The sequence below is a fragment of the Salmo salar genome, chromosome 17 (genome assembly GCF_965601325.2).
Source record: "Salmo salar chromosome 17, fSalSal1, whole genome shotgun sequence".
In the NCBI taxonomy this organism is placed as follows: Eukaryota; Metazoa; Chordata; class Actinopteri; order Salmoniformes; family Salmonidae; genus Salmo; species Salmo salar.
The window spans coordinates 15,638,808-15,648,442 of NC_138307.1; the positions used below are offsets into that span (position 1 = coordinate 15,638,808).

General features: G+C 45.0%; 2 non-coding genes across 2 annotated transcripts; both read right to left on the reverse strand.

Moving 5' to 3' along the window:
* Positions 1 to 8,677: 8,677 nt before the first annotated feature.
* On the reverse strand, positions 8,678 to 8,750 carry trnar-ccu (transfer RNA arginine (anticodon CCU)). Its single transcript has one exon. It is a non-coding gene; the product is annotated as a tRNA-Arg (tRNA).
* A 481-nt stretch (positions 8,751 to 9,231) lies between these two features.
* Positions 9,232 to 9,304, reverse strand: trnar-ccu (transfer RNA arginine (anticodon CCU)). Its single transcript has one exon. It is a non-coding gene; the product is annotated as a tRNA-Arg (tRNA).
* Positions 9,305 to 9,635: the final 331 nt, after the last annotated feature.

Genomic DNA, 9,635 nt, shown 5'->3' on the forward strand with positions numbered 1-9,635 from the left:
ATCCATCGACCTCTGGGTTATGGGCCCAGCACGCTTCCGCTGCGCCACTCTGCTTTCAACCACTCCAGAAAAGAGTAAGACCCACAATCCATGGCTTAGGAGGCCAGTGTCTTAGGCCACTGGGGTACTGTGAAATCCTTTTCACCTATACGAACTGATAGAAGCAGTAAAAAAAATGTGTAACGGAAGGCACTTACACATGCCCATGATATAGAGAAAAAAAATTATTGTTCGCACTTCATTGCTAAAAATAAACTGTTTAGCAGAGGATGGTTTCGATCCATCGACCTCTGGGTTATGGGCCCAGCACGCTTCCGCTGCGCCACTCTGCTTTCAACCACTCCAGAAAAGAGTAAGACCCACAATCCATGGCTTAGGAGGCCAGTGTCTTAGGCCACTGGGGTACTGTGAAATCCTTTTCACCTATACGAACTGATAGAAGCAGTAAAAAAAATGTGTAACGGAAGGCACTTACACATGCCCATGATATAGAGAAAAAAATTAATTGTTCGCACTTCATTGCTAAAAATAAGCTGTTTAGCAGAGGATGGTTTCGATCCATCGACCTCTGGGTTATGGGCCCAGCACGCTTCCGCTGCGCCACTCTGCTTTCAACCACTGCAGAAAAGAGTAAGACCCACAATCCATGGCTTAGGAGGCCAGTGTCTTAGGCCACTGGGGTACTGTGAAATCCTTTTCACCTATACGAACTGATAGAAGCAGTAAAAAAAATGTGTAACGGAAGGCACTTACACATGCCCATGATATAGAGAAAAAAATTATTGTTCGCACTTCATTGCTAAAAATAAGCTGTTTAGCAGAGGATGGTTTCGATCCATCGACCTCTGGGTTATGGGCCCAGCACGCTTCCGCTGCGCCACTCTGCTTTCAACCACTCCAGAAAAGAGTAAGACCCACAATCCATGGCTTAGGAGGCCAGTGTCTTAGGCCACTGGGGTACTGTGAAATCCTTTTCACCTATACGAACTGATAGAAGCAGTAAAAAAAATGTGTAACGGAAGGCACTTACACATGCCCATGATATAGAGAAAAAAATTATTGTTCGCACTTCATTGCTAAAAATAAACTGTTTAGCAGAGGATGGTTTCGATCCATCGACCTCTGGGTTATGGGCCCAGCACGCTTCCGCTGCGCCACTCTGCTTTCAACCACTCCAGAAAAGAGTAAGACCCACAATCCATGGCTTAGGAGGCCAGTGTCTTAGGCCACTGGGGTACTGTGAAATCCTTTTCACCTATACGAACTGATAGAAGCAGTAAAAAAAATGTGTAACGGAAGGCACTTACACATGCCCATGATATAGAGAAAAAAATGTATTGTTCGCACTTCATTGCTAAAAATAAACTGTTTAGCAGAGGATGGTTTCGATCCATCGACCTCTGGGTTATGGGCCCAGCACGCTTCCGCTGCGCCACTCTGCTTTTAGACTATGCAGAAAAGAGTAGGAATCACAATCCATGGCTTAGGAGGCCAGTGTCTCAGGCCACTGGTGTACTGCGAAATCCTTTTCACCTATACGAACTGATAGAAGCAGTAAAAAAAAGGTGTAACGGAAGGCACTTACACATGCCCATGATATAGAGAAAAAAATTAATTGTTCGCACTTCATTGCTAAAAATAAGCTGTTTAGCAGAGGATGGTTTCGATCCATCGACCTCTGGGTTATGGGCCCAGCACGCTTCCGCTGCGCCACTCTGCTTTCAACCACTCCAGAAAAGAGTAAGACCCACAATCCATGGCTTAGGAGGCCAGTGTCTTAGGCCACTGGGGTACTGTGAAATCCTTTTCACCTATACGAACTGATAGAAGCAGTAAAAAAAATGTGTAACGGAAGGCACTTACACATGCCCATGATATAGAGAAAAAAAATTATTGTTCGCACTTCATTGCTAAAAATAAACTGTTTAGCAGAGGATGGTTTCGATCCATCGACCTCTGGGTTATGGGCCCAGCACGCTTCCGCTGCGCCACTCTGCTTTCAACCACTCCAGAAAAGAGTAAGACCCACAATCCATGGCTTAGGAGGCCAGTGTCTTAGGCCACTGGGGTACTGTGAAATCCTTTTCACCTATACGAACTGATAGAAGCAGTAAAAAAAATGTGTAACGGAAGGCACTTACACATGCCCATGATATAGAGAAAAAAATTATTGTTCGCACTTCATTGCTAAAAATAAACTGTTTAGCAGAGGATGGTTTCGATCCATCGACCTCTGGGTTATGGGCCCAGCACGCTTCCGCTGCGCCACTCTGCTTTCAACCACTCCAGAAAAGAGTAAGACCCACAATCCATGGCTTAGGAGGCCAGTGTCTTAGGCCACTGGGGTACTGTGAAATCCTTTTCACCTATACGAACTGATAGAAGCAGTAAAAAAAATGTGTAACGGAAGGCACTTACACATGCCCATGATATAGAGAAAAAAATTAATTGTTCGCACTTCATTGCTAAAAATAAGCTGTTTAGCAGAGGATGGTTTCGATCCATCGACCTCTGGGTTATGGGCCCAGCACGCTTCCGCTGCGCCACTCTGCTTTCAACCACTCCAGAAAAGAGTAAGACCCACAATCCATGGCTTAGGAGGCCAGTGTCTTAGGCCACTGGGGTACTGTGAAATCCTTTTCACCTATACGAACTGATAGAAGCAGTAAAAAAAATGTGTAACGGAAGGCACTTACACATGCCCATGATATAGAGAAAAAAATGTATTGTTCGCACTTCATTGCTAAAAATAAACTGTTTAGCAGAGGATGGTTTCGATCCATCGACCTCTGGGTTATGGGCCCAGCACGCTTCCGCTGCGCCACTCTGCTTTTAGACTATGCAGAAAAGAGTAGGAATCACAATCCATGGCTTAGGAGGCCAGTGTCTCAGGCCACTGGTGTACTGCGAAATCCTTTTCACCTATACGAACTGATAGAAGCAGTAAAAAAAAGGTGTAACGGAAGGCACTTACACATGCCCATGATATAGAGAAAAAAATTAATTGTTCGCACTTCATTGCTAAAAATAAGCTGTTTAGCAGAGGATGGTTTCGATCCATCGACCTCTGGGTTATGGGCCCAGCACGCTTCCGCTGCGCCACTCTGCTTTCAACCACTCCAGAAAAGAGTAAGACCCACAATCCATGGCTTAGGAGGCCAGTGTCTTAGGCCACTGGGGTACTGTGAAATCCTTTTCACCTATACGAACTGATAGAAGCAGTAAAAAAAATGTGTAACGGAAGGCACTTACACATGCCCATGATATAGAGAAAAAAAATTATTGTTCGCACTTCATTGCTAAAAATAAACTGTTTAGCAGAGGATGGTTTCGATCCATCGACCTCTGGGTTATGGGCCCAGCACGCTTCCGCTGCGCCACTCTGCTTTCAACCACTCCAGAAAAGAGTAAGACCCACAATCCATGGCTTAGGAGGCCAGTGTCTTAGGCCACTGGGGTACTGTGAAATCCTTTTCACCTATACGAACTGATAGAAGCAGTAAAAAAAATGTGTAACGGAAGGCACTTACACATGCCCATGATATAGAGAAAAAAAATTATTGTTCGCACTTCATTGCTAAAAATAAACTGTTTAGCAGAGGATGGTTTCGATCCATCGACCTCTGGGTTATGGGCCCAGCACGCTTCCGCTGCGCCACTCTGCTTTCAACCACTCCAGAAAAGAGTAGAGACCCACAATCCATGGCTTAGGAGGCCAGTGTCTTAGGCCACTGGGGTACTGTGAAATCCTTTTCGACCTAGTACGAACTGATAGAAGCAGTAAAAAAAATGTGTAACGGAAGGCACTGACACATGCCCATGATATAGCAGAAAATATTTTATTGTTCGCACTTCATTGCTAAAAACAAACTGTTTAGCAGAGGATGGTTTCGATCCATCGACCTCTGGGTTATGGGCCCAGCACGCTTCCGCTGCGCCACTCTGCTTTCAACCACTCCGTGAAAAGAGTAGGAATCACAATCCATGGCTTAGGAGGCCAGTGTCTCTAGGCCACTGGGGTACTGTGAAATCCTTTTCACCTATACGAACTGATAGAAGCAGTAAAAAAAATGTGTAACGGAAGGCACTTACACATGCCCATGATATAGAGAAAAAAAATTATTGTTCGCACTTCATTGCTAAAAATAAACTGTTTAGCAGAGGATGGTTTCGATCCATCGACCTCTGGGTTATGGGCCCAGCACGCTTCCGCTGCGCCACTCTGCTTTTAGACTATGCAGAAAAGAGTAGGAATCACAATCCATGGCTTAGGAGGCCAGTGTCTCAGGCCACTGGTGTACTGCGAAATCCTTTTCACCTATACGAACTGATAGAAGCAGTAAAAAAAAGGTGTAACGGAAGGCACTTACACATGCCCATGATATAGAGAAAAAAATTAATTGTTCGCACTTCATTGCTAAAAATAAGCTGTTTAGCAGAGGATGGTTTCGATCCATCGACCTCTGGGTTATGGGCCCAGCACGCTTCCGCTGCGCCACTCTGCTTTCAACCACTCCAGAAAAGAGTAAGACCCACAATCCATGGCTTAGGAGGCCAGTGTCTTAGGCCACTGGGGTACTGTGAAATCCTTTTCACCTATACGAACTGATAGAAGCAGTAAAAAAAATGTGTAACGGAAGGCACTTACACATGCCCATGATATAGAGAAAAAAATTATTGTTCGCACTTCATTGCTAAAAATAAACTGTTTAGCAGAGGATGGTTTCGATCCATCGACCTCTGGGTTATGGGCCCAGCACGCTTCCGCTGCGCCACTCTGCTTTCAGACACTGCAGAAAAGAGTAGGAACCACAATCCATGGCTTAGGAGGCCAGTGTCTTAGGCCACTGGGGTACTGTGAAATCCTTTTCACCTATACGAACTGATAGAAGCAGTAAAAAAAATGTGTAACGGAAGGCACTTACACATGCCCATGATATAGCAGAATATTTTTATTGTTCGCACTTCAATGCTAAAAACAAACTGTTTAGCAGAGGATGGTTTCGATCCATCGACCTCTGGGTTATGGGCCCAGCACGCTTCCGCTGCGCCACTCTGCTTTCAACCACTCCAGAAAAGAGTAAGACCCACAATCCATGGCTTAGGAGGCCAGTGTCTTAGGCCACTGGGGTACTGTGAAATCCTTTTCACCTATACGAACTGATAGAAGCAGTAAAAAAAATGTGTAACGGAAGGCACTTACACATGCCCATGATATAGAGAAAAAAAATTATTGTTCGCACTTCATTGCTAAAAATAAACTGTTTAGCAGAGGATGGTTTCGATCCATCGACCTCTGGGTTATGGGCCCAGCACGCTTCCGCTGCGCCACTCTGCTTTCAACCACTCCAGAAAAGAGTAAGACCCACAATCCATGGCTTAGGAGGCCAGTGTCTTAGGCCACTGGGGTACTGTGAAATCCTTTTCACCTATACGAACTGATAGAAGCAGTAAAAAAAATGTGTAACGGAAGGCACTTACACATGCCCATGATATAGAGAAAAAAATTAATTGTTCGCACTTCATTGCTAAAAATAAGCTGTTTAGCAGAGGATGGTTTCGATCCATCGACCTCTGGGTTATGGGCCCAGCACGCTTCCGCTGCGCCACTCTGCTTTTAGACTATGCAGAAAAGAGTAGGAATCACAATCCATGGCTTAGGAGGCCAGTGTCTCAGGCCACTGGTGTACTGCGAAATCCTTTTCACCTATACGAACTGATAGAAGCAGTAAAAAAAAGGTGTAACGGAAGGCACTTACACATGCCCATGATATAGAGAAAAAAATTAATTGTTCGCACTTCATTGCTAAAAATATGCTGTTTAGCAGAGGATGGTTTCGATCCATCGACCTCTGGGTTATGGGCCCAGCACGCTTCCGCTGCGCCACTCTGCTTTCAACCACTCCAGAAAAGAGTAGAGACCCACAATCCACTGGCTTAGGAGGCCAGTGTCTTAGGCCACTGGGGTACTGTGAAATCCTTTTCGACCTATACGAACTGATAGAAGCAGTAAAAAAAATGTGTAACGGAAGGCACTGACAAATGCCCATGATATAGCAGATTTTTTTTCTTCGCACTTCAATGCTAAAAACAAACTGTTTAGCAGAGGATGGTTTTGATCCATCGACCTCTGGGTTATGGGCCCAGCACGCTTCCGCTGCGCCACTCTGCTTTCAACCACTCCAGAAAAGAGTAAGACCCACAATCCATGGCTTAGGAGGCCAGTGTCTCTAGGCCACTGGGGTACTGTGAAATCCTTTTCACCTATACGAACTGATAGAAGCAGTAAAAAAAATGTGTAACGGAAGGCACTTACACATGCCCATGATATAGAGAAAAAAAATTATTGTTCGCACTTCATTGCTAAAAATAAACTGTTTAGCAGAGGATGGTTTCGATCCATCGACCTCTGGGTTATGGGCCCAGCACGCTTCCGCTGCGCCACTCTGCTTTTAGACTATGCAGAAAAGAGTAGGAATCACAATCCATGGCTTAGGAGGCCAGTGTCTCAGGCCACTGGTGTACTGCGAAATCCTTTTCACCTATACGAACTGATAGAAGCAGTAAAAAAAAGGTGTAACGGAAGGCACTTACACATGCCCATGATATAGAGAAAAAAATTAATTGTTCGCACTTCATTGCTAAAAATAAGCTGTTTAGCAGAGGATGGTTTCGATCCATCGACCTCTGGGTTATGGGCCCAGCACGCTTCCGCTGCGCCACTCTGCTTTCAACCACTCCAGAAAAGAGTAAGACCCACAATCCATGGCTTAGGAGGCCAGTGTCTTAGGCCACTGGGGTACTGTGAAATCCTTTTCACCTATACGAACTGATAGAAGCAGTAAAAAAAAGGTGTAACGGAAGGCACTTACACATGCCCATGATATAGAGAAAAAAATGTATTGTTCGCACTTCATTGCTAAAAAAAATCTGTTTAGCAGAGGATGGTTTCGATCCATCGACCTCTGGGTTATGGGCCCAGCACGCTTCCGCTGCGCCACTCTGCTTTCAACCACTCCAGAAAAGAGTAAGACCCACAATCCATGGCTTAGGAGGCCAGTGTCTTAGGCCACTGGGGTACTGTGAAATCCTTTTCACCTATACGAACTGATAGAAGCAGTAAAAAAAAAGGTGTAACGGAAGGCACTTACACATGCCCATGATATAGAGAAAAAAATGTATTGTTCGCACTTCATTGCTAAAAAAAATATTTTTAGCAGAGGATGGTTTTAATCCATCGACCTCTGGGTTATGGGCCCAGCAAGCTTCCGCTGCGCCACTCTGCTTTCAAACACCCCAGATGGGACCTGAACCCACAATCACTGGCTTAGGAGGCCAGTGTCTTAGGCCACTGGGGTACTGTGAAATCCTTTTCACCTATACGAACTGATAGAAGCAGTAAAAAAAAGGTGTAACGGAAGGCACTTACACATGCCCATGATATAGAGAAAAAATTTAATTGTTCGCACTTCATTGCTAAAAATATGCTGTTTAGCAGAGGATGGTTTTGATCCATCGACCTCTGGGCCCAGCACGCTTCCGCTGCGCCACTCTGCTTTCAACCACTCCGAGAAAAGAGTAGGAATCACAATCCATGGCTTAGGAGGCCAGTGTCTCTAGGCCACTGGGGTACTGTGAAATCCTTTTCACCTATACGAACTGATAGAAGCAGTAAAAAAAATGTGTAACGGAAGGCACTTACACATGCCCATGATATAGAGAAAAAAAATTATTGTTCGCACTTCATTGCTAAAAATAAACTGTTTAGCAGAGGATGGTTTCGATCCATCGACCTCTGGGTTATGGGCCCAGCACGCTTCCGCTGCGCCACTCTGCTTTTAGACTATGCAGAAAAGAGTAGGAATCACAATCCATGGCTTAGGAGGCCAGTGTCTCAGGCCACTGGTGTACTGCGAAATCCTTTTCACCTATACGAACTGATAGAAGCAGTAAAAAAAAGGTGTAACGGAAGGCACTTACACATGCCCATGATATAGAGAAAAAAATGTATTGTTCGCACTTCATTGCTAAAAATATGCTGTTTAGCAGAGGATGGTTTCGATCCATCGACCTCTGGGTTATGGGCCCAGCACGCTTCCGCTGCGCCACTCTGCTTTCAACCACTCCAGAAAAGAGTAAGACCCACAATCCATGGCTTAGGAGGCCAGTGTCTTAGGCCACTGGGGTACTGTGAAATCCTTTTCACCTATACGAACTGATAGAAGCAGTAAAAAAAAGGTGTAACGGAAGGCACTTACACATGCCCATGATATAGAGAAAAAAATGTATTGTTCGCACTTCATTGCTAAAAAAAATCTGTTTAGCAGAGGATGGTTTCGATCCATCGACCTCTGGGTTATGGGCCCAGCACGCTTCCGCTGCGCCACTCTGCTTTCAACCACTCCAGAAAAGAGTAAGACCCACAATCCATGGCTTAGGAGGCCAGTGTCTTAGGCCACTGGGGTACTGTGAAATCCTTTTCACCTATACGAACTGATAGAAGCAGTAAAAAAAAGGTGTAACGGAAGGCACTTACACATGCCCATGATATAGAGAAAAAAAATTATTGTTCGCACTTCATTGCTAAAAATAAACTGTTTAGCAGAGGATGGTTTCAATCCATCGACCTCTGGGTTATGGGCCCAGCACGCTTCCGCTGCGCCACTCTGCTTTCAAACACCCCAGATGGGACTTGAACCCACAATCACTGGCTTAGGAGGCCAGTGCCTTATCCATTAGGCCACTGGGGCACTGTAGTTCATTTACGACCAGTACAAACTCATTGAAGCAGTAAAAAAAATGTGTAACAGAAGGCACTGACAAATGCCCATGATATAGCAGATTTTTTTTCTTCGCACTTCAATGCTAAAAACAAACTGTTTAGCAGAGGATGGTTTTGATTCATCGACCTCTGGGCCCAGCACGCTTCCGCTGCGCCACTCTGCTTTCAACCACTCCGTGAAAAGAGTAGGAATCACAATCCATGGCTTAGGAGGCCAGTGTCTCTGGCCACTGGGGTACTGTGAAATCCTTTTCACCTATACGAACTGATAGAAGCAGTAAAAAAAATGTGTAACGGAAGGCACTTACACATGCTCATGATATAGAGAAAAAAAATTATTGTTCGCACTTCATTGCTAAAAATAAACTGTTTAGCAGAGGATGGTTTCAATCCATCGACCTCTGGGTTATGGGCCCAGCACGCTTCCGCTGCGCCACTCTGCTTTCAAACACCCCAGATGGGACTTGAACCCACAATCACTGACTTAGGAGGCCAGTGCCTTATCCATTAGGCCACTGGGGCACTGTAGTTCATTTATGACCAGTACAAACTCATTGAAGCAGTAAAAAAAATGTGTAACAGAAGGCACTGACAAATGCCCATGATATAGCAGATTTTTTTTCTTCGCACTTCAATGCTAAAAACAAACTGTTTAGCAGAGGATGGTTTTGATTCATCGACCTCTGGGCCCAGCACGCTTCCGCTGCGCCACTCTGCTTTCAACCACTCCGTGAAAAGAGTAGGAATCACAATCCATGGCTTAGGAGGCCAGTGTCTCTGGCCACTGGGGTACTGTGAAATCCTTTTCACTTATATGAACTGATAGAAGCAGTAAAAAAAATGTGTAATGGAA